The sequence below is a fragment of the Triticum urartu genome, chromosome 7A (genome assembly GCF_056163025.1).
Source record: "Triticum urartu cultivar PI428250 chromosome 7A, HENAU_Tu73, whole genome shotgun sequence".
NCBI lineage: Eukaryota > Viridiplantae > Streptophyta > Magnoliopsida > Poales > Poaceae > Triticum > Triticum urartu.
The window spans coordinates 711,904,400-711,919,795 of NC_141879.1; the positions used below are offsets into that span (position 1 = coordinate 711,904,400).

The following is a 15,396-nucleotide window of genomic DNA, read 5'->3' on the forward strand; positions in this document are numbered from 1 at the left end:
AGTTTTTTGTGATATTTGATATATGATGTTGTATCAAATATGAAAATGTTCCAAACAAAATACACTAGAACTGGTCCTATCTAAAGAATATGGTTACCCTTCCTTCTCTACAAAATCACCATCAAAACCAATGCTCTTTTTTTTTAAGAAGAACGACACCCAAGGGCATCTTAAATCTGATAATTATTGAGAAAAACAATAACGAGTACAATGGAAAGACAATTGGATGCTTCACAACCATAAAAAGTTACATTTAAAATCATACTACCCTTCTTCCTCCAATTGTACGCCACACACCAGAGATTAAAAATTGCACTGAACCAACGGTAAATGAAAGGGACACATGCATGTGCTCTCGCCATACCAGGCTTTAAAGACCATAATAGCCACTCCTCATTCAAGACGAGATCTAGAACTCGTTGAAGAAACTTTGGTTTGGAGCATCACCTCATGCACTACAATCTTGCAATCCATCACCACCGGACCATAGAATGGGAGAAAACCAAACCACCTAGCAGAAAAATATGGAAGAAGAGGTCGAAGTTGTTGCACCAATAGCCAGCAAAACTGCACTCATTGATAGAAACACCAACTGTCAAGATTCGAAGACAACCAACAAATCTAATGACACAAACTCTCACATACCCTTCGCCAGTTTTTGATCAAGCATCATCGAGTAGGGAGAGGACAAAGAGTCCTTATTCCACATGCCAACGCCACCATCACCTTGCCAATGACGTCTGGGAAATAAAACCTAAAGAAAAGAAAAATGAAACATGCAGGGTCCCCACTCTTCTTACCGCCGACGAGACCGCTAGACAGGGGAGATGAGGGGGACCAAGGGGGCGTCGTGAAGGTGACCTATGACGGCGGCTGGGATTTGTGGTCATAGGTGACCTATGACAGCCGCTTCAGCTGACTCCACATCCGCGATGTGTTCAAATTTCGCCATGGCAGCTGCTACTGTTGGCAATAAGCCATGCTCCAACGATGACGACTGGCGTCGGGTGCGGCATATGCGGTCTATGCAGGGCGTGGGCATAGGGATCAGTTGGTCCGGCTGTGTTGAGCGCGTACGAGTGCGTGCCATACGCGCGGCCGGGCTATACGGATCACAGTGTGGCGCGGTTGCGTGGTAGCTAGCTTTGCGTGTGATGTGCACATGCATAGAATTAGTTGTGTGCATGCATAGTTTGTTAGTCAGGCCGTGGGTTAGTGGCCCGTGTGGCGTTCTAGTTGGTTAGTGCGTGGGTGGCTCTGATGTGTGTGGCCGTGTGTTATTTAAGCAGCTGTTAGTCACCGTGAAGATGGTGTGGAGCCGAGTGTAGCAATGTAGCCACTGTAAAAAGAAAAGGATTGGGGCGTTTGTGCGCCCGTGGCGGCGTTCGTGCGCCGGCCCGGAATTTCTTATGCCTTGTGTCTTCTTCTACCTCTAGCCGAGAGTGAGAGAGGGCTGCGGTTCCAACATTTGATATCATGAGCTTGGTGTCTTGGGCGTGCTTGCCGTGCCGGAGGCATGGCAGCCATGGCGGCGCTCGCCGGCAGCTGCGCGATGGAGCTCCGGGCCGTGTGTCGGCCCATGGAGGTGGGCGGCGCGGTGGCTGTCATGGCGCGTGGCGCAGGCGGCGGGCGGTGACGTCGTACGTGCGGCGAGCGCGGAGGCCGCCGAAGCGCTACGTGGTGGCGCGGCGGCGCAGCACGGCGTGGAGGCATGGAGGCACTGCATGGCGGCATGGAGGCCGCGGCGGTGCAGGGCAATAAGCCGCGGCGACGAGCAGGGCGCGACCGATTCGTGTTATGGGTGCACACTGGACGCGCCGGGCGCGTCGAGACCGCGAGCGCGCGTACGAGCGTGCGGTTGACGTTGGGAGGAGGCGTATGTCGCCGTTGTGCTCAAGTCCGTGCTCGAGTTCGGCTACATCCTTCCGGCGTTTGTCGCTGGTGGCTGCCATGGCGGACGCGGAGGGCGGCACGCGGTGAGCGTCTGGTGCAGCCGGGCTCGTCGGGCACGTCGGATGCGCGCGGGACGGGCGGGACGCACTGGTGTGGTCGGGCTCGTCGGGCGCGTCTGGTGCGCGCAGGACGTACTGGGGCGTCGGACGCATCGGGTGCGCACGAGACGTGCAGGGCGCAGAGGGACGCCAGACGTGTGTCGCCGGAGTCATGCGTGGCGGTGCGACCGGCATCGTTGCACCAGGTCGGATCCGCGGGCTGGGCCACGCTCGTGACGACGACAACGACAGGAGTTGCAACAACTTCAGCGATGGCAAGGTCATGGCTTAATGAGTGAGTGTTGGCAATAAGCCATGCTCCAGCGATGACGTCGGGTGCGGCATTTGCGGTCTATGCAGGGCGTGGGCATAGGGATCAGTTGGTCCGGCTGTGTTGAGCGCGTACGAGTGCGTGCCATACGCGCGGCCGGGCTATATGGATCACAGTGTGGCGCGCGCGGTTGCGTGGTAGCTAGCTTTGGCGTGTGATGTGCACATGCATAGAATTAGTTGTGTGCATGCATAGTTTGTTAGCCAGGCCGTGGGTTAGTGGCCCGTGTGGCGTTCTAGTTGGTTAGTGCGTGGGTGGCTCTGATGTGTATGGCCGTGTGTTATTTAAGCAGCTGTTAGTCACTGTAAAGATGGTGTGGAGCCGAGTGTAGCAATATAGCCACTGTAAAAAGAAAAGGATTGGGACGTTCGCGCGCCCGTGGTGGCGTTCGTGCGCCCGCCCGAAATTTCTTATGTCTTGTGTCTTCTTCTACCTCTAGCCGAGAGTGAAAGAGGGTTGCGGTTCCAACAGCTACGAAAAGGCCGCTACTGTCACGAATAATTGCTCCACCTGCACCGGTGTTGTCCTCATCCGAGAAAGCAGCATCGACATTAAGCGCCAACTGACCCACCAGGGGCCTCCTCCAATGATTCAGTCTTGGTGTCGCTCTAGGCTTACTGGCCGCACGCGAAAAATTCAGACAGAGTGCCCCTGATGGATTGGCATGACCGCACCGGTGTTTGGACCTCTTCATGCTTAACAATTTGTCTTTGCTGCCATCATAGATACCAGCTCGTCACCGCCACCAGCTCTGGTAGTTCAACAATGCTCATATATTGCTTCTTATGTTCTGGGTCACAGAGAAAGATTTCCATGATTTCTACTCCTGTACGTCCAAGTGCAGCTACTGTAGCCATTATTTCATGTACGCCAAGGCACCTCCATACATCCTTTGCTCTGTTGCATTTGAATGCCATATGAGCTATATCCTCAGCATGCGTGGAGCAAATCCGACATTGAGCTGAGCGAGATATGTGCCTATTTGCTAAAAGACAACAGCAAGGGAGTGCATCATGAAGACATCTCCAAAGATTTTTTTTTTAATTTTGCCTAGTATCTTCAAACTCCAAAGTTTCCTCCAAACTGGATGTGCCAAGGAGCCACTTATGCCGTGAGGTTTTTTTTGAGGGATATGCCGTGAGGGTTTATATTACTTGATTCATAATATTCCTCCCATTGCTTATAATAAGCTGAGTGTACTGAAAAAATACCCGACTTGGTAAGATGCCAAGCAACAAAGTCCTCCGTTTCATGCTGGAAGATCGGGATTCGCAAAATCCTGTCTGCGCCTATACTCCAAAAATTGTCTCGTATCAGCTCCTCGTCCCAGTCCCCAGTGACTGGGTTTATGAGTTCATTCACCGTTGTGAGCACACAGTTGCCCCTCACAGTTATTATCTTCCTTGAATTACTACTAGGGATCCAACAATCTTCCCATATATTAATTTTCATGCCATTGCCAACCCTCCAAATGCATCCTTTCTTGAATGTTTGAATCCCTACCCAAATACTCTACCAAACATATGATCATCCCTTCTTTAGTCCACAGTCCAACAAATCACCTCAGGGGTAGTATTTGACTATGAGAACGCGTGCACATAAGGAATCATAATTATCAATGAGGCGCCAACATTGTTTGGCTAACATGGCCAAATTAAAACTATGGATATCATGAAATCCCATACCTCCCCAACTCTTCGGGACACACATTTTCCACCAAGCAAACCAATGCATTTTCCACTGGTCCTCTCCGTCACCCCACCAAAAATGATATAGCATCAGTGATTCCCTTACATAATTTCTTTGGAAATTTGAATACTCCCATCGCATAGGTCGGGATGGCTTGAGCCACCGTTTTGATTAAGGCCTCTTTCCCTCCATATGATAAGGTTCTTTCCTTCCAGCCATTAACAAGTTTCTGTATTCTTTCTATAAGGTGTTTAAAGCAATCAACTCTATCAACACCAATCATAGACGACAACCCCAAGTATTTATCTGATATTGATTCAGTCATAACATCCAGGATCTGATAAACATCTACCTTATCATCCACACTTGTATTACGACTGAAATACATAGAAGATTTTGCAGAGCTAACCATTTGTCCTGAAGCATCACAGTAGTCATCTAGAATTCTCTTCAGAGTAGTAGCATTCATATCATTTGCTTTCATGAGGATCAAAGAATCATGAGTGAAAAGTAAGTGGGATATAACAGGGGAGTCACAACACACCTGGACCCCTTTGAGCTGCCCAGCTTCCTCCTCATGAGCAATTAATGCGGGCATTCATGGATTTACCACGACCTCGGTTGCGACTCCATAGATAAAAATGGGAAATTCACTCTTCGAGACCATTGAAAAAGGGCATTGAACGAGAAAGAAATCGTCCACAGATAATAAAACTATCATATGACTTGGAAAGTGATATGAGGTGCTCGAAAATGGTTGAAGTAATTGAAGCCTTCTGCACAGAAGAGAAATAGGTAGGGGGAGAGAGGATCCCCTTGCCTAAGGCCCCTAGAAGGAGCAAAAACATCTGTTTCATCAGAATTGATTCTGACCTTGTATTGAAAGGATTTGACACATCCCATAATCAATTGAACCCACCGCATGTCAAAACGAAGTTTTTTGCAATACCGCCTCCAGAAAGACCCACTCAATGCAGTCATACGCCTTGTGCATGTCCAACTTGACAACACATGATCCAACTTTTCCTTTCTTCTTCTTCTTCTTCTTCTTCTTCTTCTTCTTCTTCTTCTTCTTCTTCTTCTTCTTCTTCTTCTTCTTCTTCTTCTTCTTCTTCATGGTATGTAAACACTTGTAAGCCACAATTACATTATTAGTAATTATACGCCCTCGAACAAAAACGCTCTGTGTCTAACTAATAATATCAGGAAGAAAAATCTTTAGCCTAGCTGCCAGCATCTTCGCTATTACTTTGTAAACAACATTACAGAGGCTTATTGGCCTAAACTGTGAGACGTTCTCCGGCGTATCAACTTTGGGAATCGGCACTATCATGGTTGTGTTCCATCCCTCTGGGATGACCCCACTATTCACAACATACAGTACTTCTTTGTAAGATCATCACCGTTTAAACGCCAAAACTTTTTATAAAATATTGTGTGTAAGCCATCTGGCCCAGGAGCCTCTAGATCACCAATGCCAAACAATGCTTTCTTCACTTCCTCGTCAGTGTATGGTGCCAATAAAGCTTCATTCATGTATGGTGTTACTCTTGGTTTAACCTTCTCAAGTACTTCCTGGTTCGCCACATGTACCTCTGCCGTGAACAAGTTCTGGAAGTAGCTGTCAATCAGAGCTCTCATAGCCTCGTTATCCTCCTTCCAATCACCGTTTGCATCCATAAGACACCCGATGAGGTTTCTCTTTTTTCTGGCTATTGCATAATTATTGAAAAAAATGTATTGTGATCACCGAATTTAAGTCGCGCGAGCTCTTTGCACCCAATATATTTCCTCTTTTTCCATTGTTTCCTGAATCTCAATTAGTAGATGTCTCTGCCGATCTGCCGACTCGTCAATAAGTGGGCCCGATCATAGTTTTTCCAACTCCTCCTTCAAGCTTTTCAGTCAGCACTGTGGTGACTTGAGTACTGTTTGATCCCAGTCATGCAAATCCTTGTGTACCTCTGCAGTACGTACAGCAAACGGCATAGTACCTGATGTACGTGACCATGATTCAGTTACCCAGTCCATCATCTCTCCTTCTTGCAATCACCGCACTTCAAACTAGTTATGCTTCCATGTGAGTGATCTATCCTCCACTTCTCATCGGATGAAGTTCCCATCCTTACATCAATGAAATTCTTTGTTTTTCCCATTACTTCCAACACAACAGGATTGCACCAAAGGACTAAAAGACTGCCACTTGCCTCAACACTTTCCACCACTTCCACATGGTCCATCTTAAGTTTTCTCATCAATTTTTCTGCCATCGCTGTGTTCAAATATGTTTTGGATAGAAAAAACACATCCGGCCCCCATTGATTCTGGATGTCCAGAAGCACCCTTACTGCCGCGGTACTGCCCATACCTTGAAAGTTCCAACAAATGGTTTTCATTGGTTCTGGCGATCACCCTCGAGGGGAGTCACCGATGTGTCATTTGTTCCTTGACCCGAGTTGCTGGTTTCAGATCTCAACCTCTTCTGATCTTGAACTTTCTATGGAGTACTAAGTAGACTCTTGTCCACTGGTTTCGTGGTAATGTTCTCCAACAAAGTAAACTTTGTCATTAACAAAGCCAGCTGGTGTATTTGAGGAGACACCGACGCCGAAGCAACCATGCCATCCTGCGATATGAGCCTTTTTCGGGCAGTGGTTACGATCTCACCGTTGGGGTTGTGAGCATCTATGTCCATGGCCAGCCCTTCGTGTGGGTTAGGGTCACCGGGGTTCCCTCTCCCTCTGCCAAAGCCGTCGCCCCTGCCAGCACCATCACCACTCTGCCCCATTCCTCTTCCAGCTCCTTGTCTGCCTCCTGGTCTGTCAAAGTTAACAAGTAACCAGCTGCCCCACTCACAGTCCTCCGGTTTATGTATTCCATCCCCGCATTCAGTCACAACACATGTCCAACAAGTCCACAGAAATCAGAAAAATCTGGCAGTTTCTCGTATTCCACGGGGTACTTCTTTTTCACTTTCAATGTTAGTGGCGCAAAATGTACGAGCGGAGTATCCAGCAAGATGAACACCCTGGCTCGTAGATATTTAGTAGGGTTTATCCGACCCTCATTAACAATTACTTTTATGGGCGGGATCCCTACTTTCCTCGCTATCTTTATCGCCAGCTCAGTGTTCTTCATGAGCCCCTTTGGGATACCCATGATGCGAGCCCACATCGGAATTCGATCCAATTTATAGTCTGTGACGTTGGATATGCCATCATATTCCTCGATCACTACTGGCGCACCACGGAAATCCCATGGGCCTTTGTTCATCACCCGACCCCAGTTGGCCCAAACACAAAAACTGGGACAAGAACAGATAGCTGCCCCTAATTTTGAAGGTAACACCATGAGCAGACAACATTGCGCATCGATTCGAATAAGGCCACATGGCTGAAGGGTTTTTGGGTGTGAACCCTAAAGATCCTGATCCAGCGTGTTTCCTCAATCAGTCCTTCTATTTCTCCTGACAGATCCAGCTCTTCTTCCTCTTCTCCATGTAGATTCAGACCCACGAATCGATCTTCCAAGGAAGAATCATGGTGGTAATCCTCGCTGTACATGCTACTGCCAGTAGCAGTCTCAGGCTGGGCCGATCCCCGATCCCGTCTCCGCCATGTCGCCTAGGACTCGCGTTCGTGGGCTCGGCCACAATCCAATCTCACTGGGATTGGGGAATCACCGGAGATTGGCGATCTTGGTGGACTCAGGCGTTCACCGCCAGAGGGTATAGGGAACCCTAGGAGACCTAGGGGAAGCGGGGTACATGAAAAAAGAGAGGTAGAAACCTACTCCGCTCCGCTCTTTGGTTAATGGAATGAGCAGATTTTCAGTGGAGTTTTTTTTGCCAGTTGCCATCTTCCTTTTATACATGGAGTGAGATTGGCATAATGAGAGTTAGGTGTCAACCCAAAGGATCGCCATTCGATTTTGACCCAAGGGCTCAGAAAAATGGTTGCGTATTTAAAAAGGGCGCCACGCCAATGTGAGGACAAACTCCAGTCTTAGGATGCAATGCCGTGCAGCTTTTCGTCTTCCTCCGACTCCTTGACGCGTCCTCCCTCCTCATCCCGTGACCTCCTTTGTTGCCAAGTTTGCCAACGTCCTTAGATTCATCGCCGTCTAGTCCAGATAAGGTGTTCTTCTAATGTTGTTGGGACACTCATTAACCATCTAGCACCTGTGAAATCTCATCGCCGCGGGGCGTCGGTGCCAACCTTTGCCCTCGTCGCCTCGTCGTTTGCCCCTCATCTTCTTCCTAGCACACACCAGACGCCGAGTCGAGACGGCGAGCTTCATACAACACTTTTTTTCCTTTTAAGAAAATCAGACATAGCAGACATACATTCTGGGCCGGGCTTATTCTAAAACCAAAAGGACCATAAGTGGAATGTTGGTGGAACCCTCGTACTGGCCTAGAGTAGTGGTCGTCCGCCAGTCTACAGCATTAGTTCAGTCCCCACCTGGTAGCAAAATTCTAGGGTTTTATCGTTCCGTCCCGTCGGAGAGACAGCGCCGGCGTCCCCATCAACTCGCTGCTCCGCGCTGCCGCGCGGCTCGATCCGGAGAAGCTCGACTTCCGCCTCCCCTCCGGCTTAATCGACCGTACACTCGCTGTCGATCTGCCTTGCTTCCAGCGCCGCCACCTCCATCACGCTGGACCTTTCCCCCATCACCCTGGCCGTGCCGGCCGGCGCCAATTTCCCCGCACTCGAGACGCTGTCCCTGGCGCGTTGCAGTACCGACCTCGACGCCTTGCTCTCCTTCTGCCCGAGCTTGCACATGCTCCGCCTCAGCACGGCCCGCGACATTAGGGTCAACTCGCCGTCGCTCCAGGAGCTTGTCGTCTGCTGTGAGATCAGTGCGACACGACATGTCGACATCGTTGCTCCAGCGCTTAAGCAGTTGGCCATCTCATTGACGGCGGTGGACCACAGCATCTCCGTCTTGGCACCAATGGTGGAGAAGGTCTCGTGGCACTGCCAATACTTGGGGCCGCGTATTGTGTTTGGTGTTTGGAGCCTCAACAAGGTGCAGCTACAGTCGGCGGAGATACAAGGAGAGCCATCGTCGCTGTGTATTTATGCCTGTGCGGTGCGTCCCTTTTACTGTTCAATCTGCTCCAAGGCTCTGACTAAACTTCTTTTGTGAATGATATCTAACTATCGTGGCAAATTGTTTTTTCAGTACTCTGCATTTTTTCGCGCTCAAGCGAGCCACTTTAAGCAGGAGATCGAGAAACATATGGTTGCTGCTTTCTCTTGTTTAGAGCTTCATCTCATGACGACGGGGCATGCTTTTGGAGCTTTAGTGTTTCATCTTCTTGGAATGAATCGAATTCGTACTGCTACGCGGAGGCTTAAGGTCGTCCTACAGAGATCAGCGGTAATTCTCAGCTCTGATTATATAACCCAATAATACATTGTGTATTTGTGTGGTTATTCATATATGTACATTTTTTGTTTTATTAGTTGAAAGAAGTATGCACGCCATACTGTCCTTGTGAGTCGAACTGGAGGTCCCAGACTATATCCTTGGATGCTCTCGAAGAAGTGGAGTTCAATGGATTCGACGGAGCGGATCATGAGTTTGATTTATTGAAATTGATACTTGGATGTGCATCAACACTAAAAAGAATGATTGTCAAGCTGTCCGATGAGACCTCGGCAAGTAATGATGGATGCGCAAAGATAGTCAACATCTTAAAGGCATGTTCTTCCGTGGAATGTGATGTTTATCACAGCTCGGGTGAGTATATATTTGGCATGCATTATTAGTATCTTCCTAATGAAACACAGATATACTTCCCCCCGTTTCCGAAAACAAGTCTTATACATTTCCTCCTAAGACAAACCGTGCAAAGTTTGACCAAGTTTGTAAAAAGGCCATAGTCATACTAATTTTGTGTTGTGGTTGTTGATATTTTTTCTTATATAAGTTTGTTCAAATTTTTCACGATTTGACTTGAGACAAAATTATAGTCCTTTTAGGAGACGGAGGAAGTAACTGTTAATCGTTGTGTAAGATTTGACTGATTTGTCGAATACATGGAGTTGACATGCCAATTATATAGTTTTGCTGTGGACGTCTAATTTATTAGCTAATTAAACATTTTATATTTCTGCCAAATTTGTGTGCTCAGATGCTCATGTTTTTTTTTATAGAAACTGAAATTGGATGATAAGAAAAATTAAGTATTTTTACTCAGGCTTCCTTACCTGAATTGCTCTTTTGCATTTCACAATCTTCTTCATTGATCTTGCCCATTTGTTTTACACCTGCATTTGGGTTTCTTATTTAGGTTATCCCATCTGAATTCATCGGCCTTGGGGTTTGGTACAAATTTTAGTTTGATTTAAACATTGTTCAGCAATTACTTTTATTTCTTTCTGCTGTCAGCATGTATTCCGTTATATTTCTGGTTTTGCATCTGTATTCAGTAGCAAAAATACAGTTCCCAGATAACTTAAAGTTTGTTGTCCCATCTAGGTTTTTCATTGGCCTTCGGGTTTCTTTCTGCTTTCATCATATTGTGTTTTATTTGACAGCATATAAGAATAATAAAGGGGGAGTGTCCCCTCTGTTTTCATTCTTTTTTGATACTGACTTGAGCTTGTTTTTATTTGTCTCCTCTTCAGGGTTAATGCACGGCAGCCAAAATTGCCCGTCGACATGATTCTCATCCTTGGGTCTCTTGATCCTGTGGTGCGCATTGACAAGATCATCCTTAGGTCTGTGGATTCCTGGTGCAGATTGACAAGGTCTCAGGACTTTGCTTGGTTGCTTGAACTGATCATGTGGCGTGTTTTTTTGCAAGTGTACTGTACTGGTTATATATAAGGTGCTTAGTTGTATCTTGTGGTTCCAATGCCGTTTGACTATTGAATTAATGCACTCTACCTATGTTGTGAGTCAATTACTCAAAGTCGACTATCATGTTAAGCCTATGGTTTCAGTTCTCATTTTGCGCTGTTTCATTGTGATGACGACATTGCATGTTTTCAGCGGTAGTAAAATTATCTGCAGTGAATGCTCCCCTTACTGCTCTTAGTGCTTATACAGCTGTGGTTGGATGAACCAGACGGCTCTGTGAGATAGCTCAGTACCTTAAACGTGGAATCATCCTCTCTTTTCTAACTGCTGCACTGCACCCTATATGATGGATTGAAGATGCATCTTTGTGTCACTTTTGTTTTAGCAGAATCTGCGTCATCTTGTGTAGATATGCAAGGTGCAAGTTGATTCCTGGCAATACTAGTTGATTGAGTGCATATATGGCAAGAAGTATCTGGGCTCTTGTTAGTTCTGAACTTTGTGAAGCTCTGATTTTGCTGAAACAATGCCCGTGGCAAAGGCTTGGCTGTCTGGCTTGAGTGAGGAACTACAGCAAGATGAGTTCGTCATAGCAATTGTAATTAACAATGTGGGCAGTCTAGTTGTGCCTCGTTTTGTGAAGGGATACATGTATGGCTTTCGGATCCTTCAGATCCTTTGTGTATCCCCATGAACATCATTAGGCAATGAAGCTCTCTAATGAGAGTATGGTTTATTTTATCTAATGAATGGTTGGATGTTTCATCTTTTTTGAGATTTTCCAGTGCCTTATTCTTTTGTTTTCTTGTAGCTCATCATCTTCTTAGGGCGTCTCTAACCAGACCCTTATCCTGTAACTCCTCAAATGATCTGTCAAACTTTAATGCCTGAAATATAAGGCGTTAAAATGTGGCTGGAACCTAACCGAACTTGTATATTTAACTCTCCATTTTTTTAAACTAATTCTTCCATCCTTTGTGACATACACATTTCAAACAATTGCATGGTGTTTCACCAATTTTTTGAATAGTTCAAGTTTGTCTAATCGAACAATTCAAATTATAACATGCATATACTTCATTGAAAAGACACAAAATCAATCAAGTCTACCCAAAGAATCGGTGGAGCCGGTAGGCAGCAGTCGGTGGGGCAACCTGGGAAGCAGTCGGTGGGGCAGTTGGTGTCGCAATAGATGGTGGGAGTTCAAAAAAAAAAGAAATCTTCTAAGGGGGCCGCAGGCGCTGCCCCGAGGTTCTCTCTCTCTCTCCATGGACGGGACATGGTCTACATCCATGTGCTGGGGTGGGACTTCTTCGTGGGCATGTGTCTTTGGTTGCCGGCTCCCTCCGGTGCAATAGAGTCGACAGCCTAGGGAGCCGTGGAAGCAACCCGCATAGCCGGTTCAGCCAATGGGGCCGGCTGAGCAGAAGGCGGGGTCTTGCTGATGGTCTTTTTGGTATTCGTGAAGATAGATCTCTGCTTGCCGGATCCAATAAAAAAAGACAACTGTCAGGCCTTCAGCCAAATTCAACAAATCAAGTACAAGCAAATATCGAAGTTGTAACTAGAACTACCGTGATAATTAAAGTAATGAATATTACTGCAATTTCGGACGCATGGAGGCATGCGGACAGTGCGGACGCATCCGACTGTATCCCTAGAAAAGAGGACCAGTTAGGGTTTCCCTAGGTGAGCAGCACATCCCTGAATCTACCAGGGATTCAGGGCATTGGACATATTTCTGTTGGAGTAATTTTCCTTTTATTTTCTGTTATTCTGTTGTGTTAACCCTTATTTTGCCATGCTCTTTTTAGCTGGACCAGAAAAGTGATGGCACCTGGTTTTGTTTCGACCACGATACTAGAGACTCCGAGGGGTTTTGCCTACTTCAGTGTGTATGGACCTGCAACTTCTGGACCAGAGGTTTGTATACAACCATTTCCAAACCGTCCTTGCATGCATACCAGTCACTTCCATTCTGCTTCTTATGATGCTTCACTTTGTTATTACAGAGTATATGGTCATTTTTTTATCAAGAAGAGCTTTGCTACAAAAGTTAGTTCTGATTCTATCTACCATGCTTTCATTAGCGTTTGCTTTGGTTGTGCTCTATTATTTAATTTGCACTCAGGACTCAGGATTGATCATAATCTATATATTATCACCATTATTAAAGAGTTAGGCAGCTTGCAACTAAAAAGTACATCCAAAATATCTTGCACAACAAAATAATCTGTTGGAGAAATGCAGGGTTACTGTGCTTCATTTGTAAGTTTTCTCTCTAATAATAACACTCTGTTACTTTCTTACCAGGTTATGAGTTTGCGTGAGTTTGTAAAGGTCGATAAGAAGTCTGTTGCGCTTGCGCTTAAGGATGGTATTGGTAAGAGGCTTGCTGATACAACCAGGAAGTGTTGTTCTGATGGAGGACAGTTAGTTGTTGAGAATGAGGATCTTAGAGATGCCATCAAGTCCAAACTGGCCAGTAGATATCTTTTTAGTAGTTTGTCTGTGCCTTTCTCTTTCCATGAATTACTGGTCACTGCAAATGTATCAGTAAAATATTTTTTGGTAGAAATTGATTGCTTTGACGACAAGGAAGTTACTCATGAAATGATGTGGGCGTTAAGGAATGTGCTGTATGATTGTGTATGCCGAGAAAGATGCAACATCATTTGTCAGTATCTTCTCCCTTTATCCAAAGTATTGATAGATTGCATGGAAAAATATGGAATCGTTATTCCTATAGAAGCAGTAAGAACTGAATTGTACCCTTCGTTTTTTTCTGCTTTTGCTCTTACTGTTGTGCTTTGTTGTTATGCCTTTGTGTACAGATGCTAGTGCTGACACTAATGGGTAATATTGGGTCATTTAGCTAGTTATATATACTAACCACTCTCCTTGCTTCAAACCCAAACTTGTTCAATGGGTTTTTGGTTGCCCCCTCGACCGGATCTCCACTTCTGCCTCACTCACTACAATACCATCTAGGATTTTAATTTGTAATGCTTGTTTATTTTGCATTTTTCTCTTTGTTGTTTCTGCTTTGAATTATCCTTTGCAGCTTGACCAAGTTGATGTTATGCTTTGTTCATGTCGAAAATAAAAAGTTGATGCAATGCTTGTCTATTGACCATGTTCTTGTTGATCCCATGCAGGTTGATAGAAACATCATAATCCTTGTTGGTTTAGTGGATCGATGCGGTACAAGGTTCAAGCATTCTGCCAAGACGATACGTGAGATATGTGACAAGCTGGTTCCTGATATTGGTTGAGTTATCAAGGATGATAGGCTCTATGCAGAAGCTGTGTCAAAGATTCTGACCCCTGAATTTGTCAAAGAATGGCATCACACACAGGTTATTAAAGCTCATTACTAAATAAGCTATTGTTTCCAATAAAATATTTTTGAATATACCAGTTATTGGTGTCGATAAACTGAATGTTCATCTGTGTTTTCGTACAGTGGTTTCCGGATGATGTGGTGAAGAAGAAAGATGCAGCAGCTTCTGCAGCAGATGATGCACGAAACACGATTGATTTTAAAATGTATTCCCTAATATATGACTGCCTTGTTAAACTTAGGCTTTTACCTGGAGTGAAATCTCGATTTCTTAAGGAGGTCAAGTGTTTGGCAGATGAAATTTCTAGAGCTCCAAAAGAGGAGCTACACTGAGGTAGCTCAAGGGACAACCGAGAATTGCGATGATGCTTGCCTGCCTGCTGGGAAGAAAATGAGGTATTTCGGTGGTGGTGAAGCACTCGTTTAGAAAATTTATGTATTATCTTGTACGCTGCCAGTTGTATTGCTAGTTTCTTATAGCATCTCTAGCGGATGCGTCAAAAGTTATATTCAAGAAGAAACTTTTTGTTGCTTTATAATCTAAAGCAGGGGAAACCCTGTTTTGTCAGAAGAAAGTTTTTGTTTTGAGGCCTCCAAAGTCACATATTTGAGAAGAAACTTTTTGTTTTAAGGGATTAGACCCTATCTAGTAGACCCCCCTGAATGATTAGTGCATCAAAAACATGATTTCTACCCCCCAGAAGCTGCCTCCACTTGACTAAATTTAGTTTTAAGAACTTTTTGCACTAGAAGCTATGTTTCACCTGACACTGTCATGGTATGTTGTAACTGCAACCTATATATGTACTTTCTTAATGTTGTGTAAGTCTATTGCTGTCCAGACTGTCTTAGTGAAATTTTTGTAGCAGCCATACCTCTTGTTTTCATCATGGTAGGACTCAACTTTATCAAATGGCCCGTTGCATTCATGATGCAAAGCCAAATAGAACCAAGAAGCTAGCCAAACTATACATCACATGTTATATGTATTATCCGCAAAGTACGATCATATTTTTTTTATTTATAACCCTATATTTTTTTGAGGGATCGCCATCATGGCTTACTTTATGATCTCAAATGACATTTAAATCGTTTAAGAGAGAGTTAAGGATAAATCAAGGGGCTCATCGATTATTACAAGAAATCTTAATCTCAAAACAAAATCTAGCAATCTCTTGAGTAGTACAAGTTGTTTCATGTAAACAATGCTTGAAATGGATGTTCCCACT

General features: G+C 45.3%; 1 pseudogene; it reads left to right on the forward strand.

The window, feature by feature from the left end:
• Positions 1 to 2,163: 2,163 nt before the first annotated feature.
• On the forward strand, positions 2,164 to 14,500 carry LOC147961960 (uncharacterized; annotated as a pseudogene).
• Positions 14,501 to 15,396: the final 896 nt, after the last annotated feature.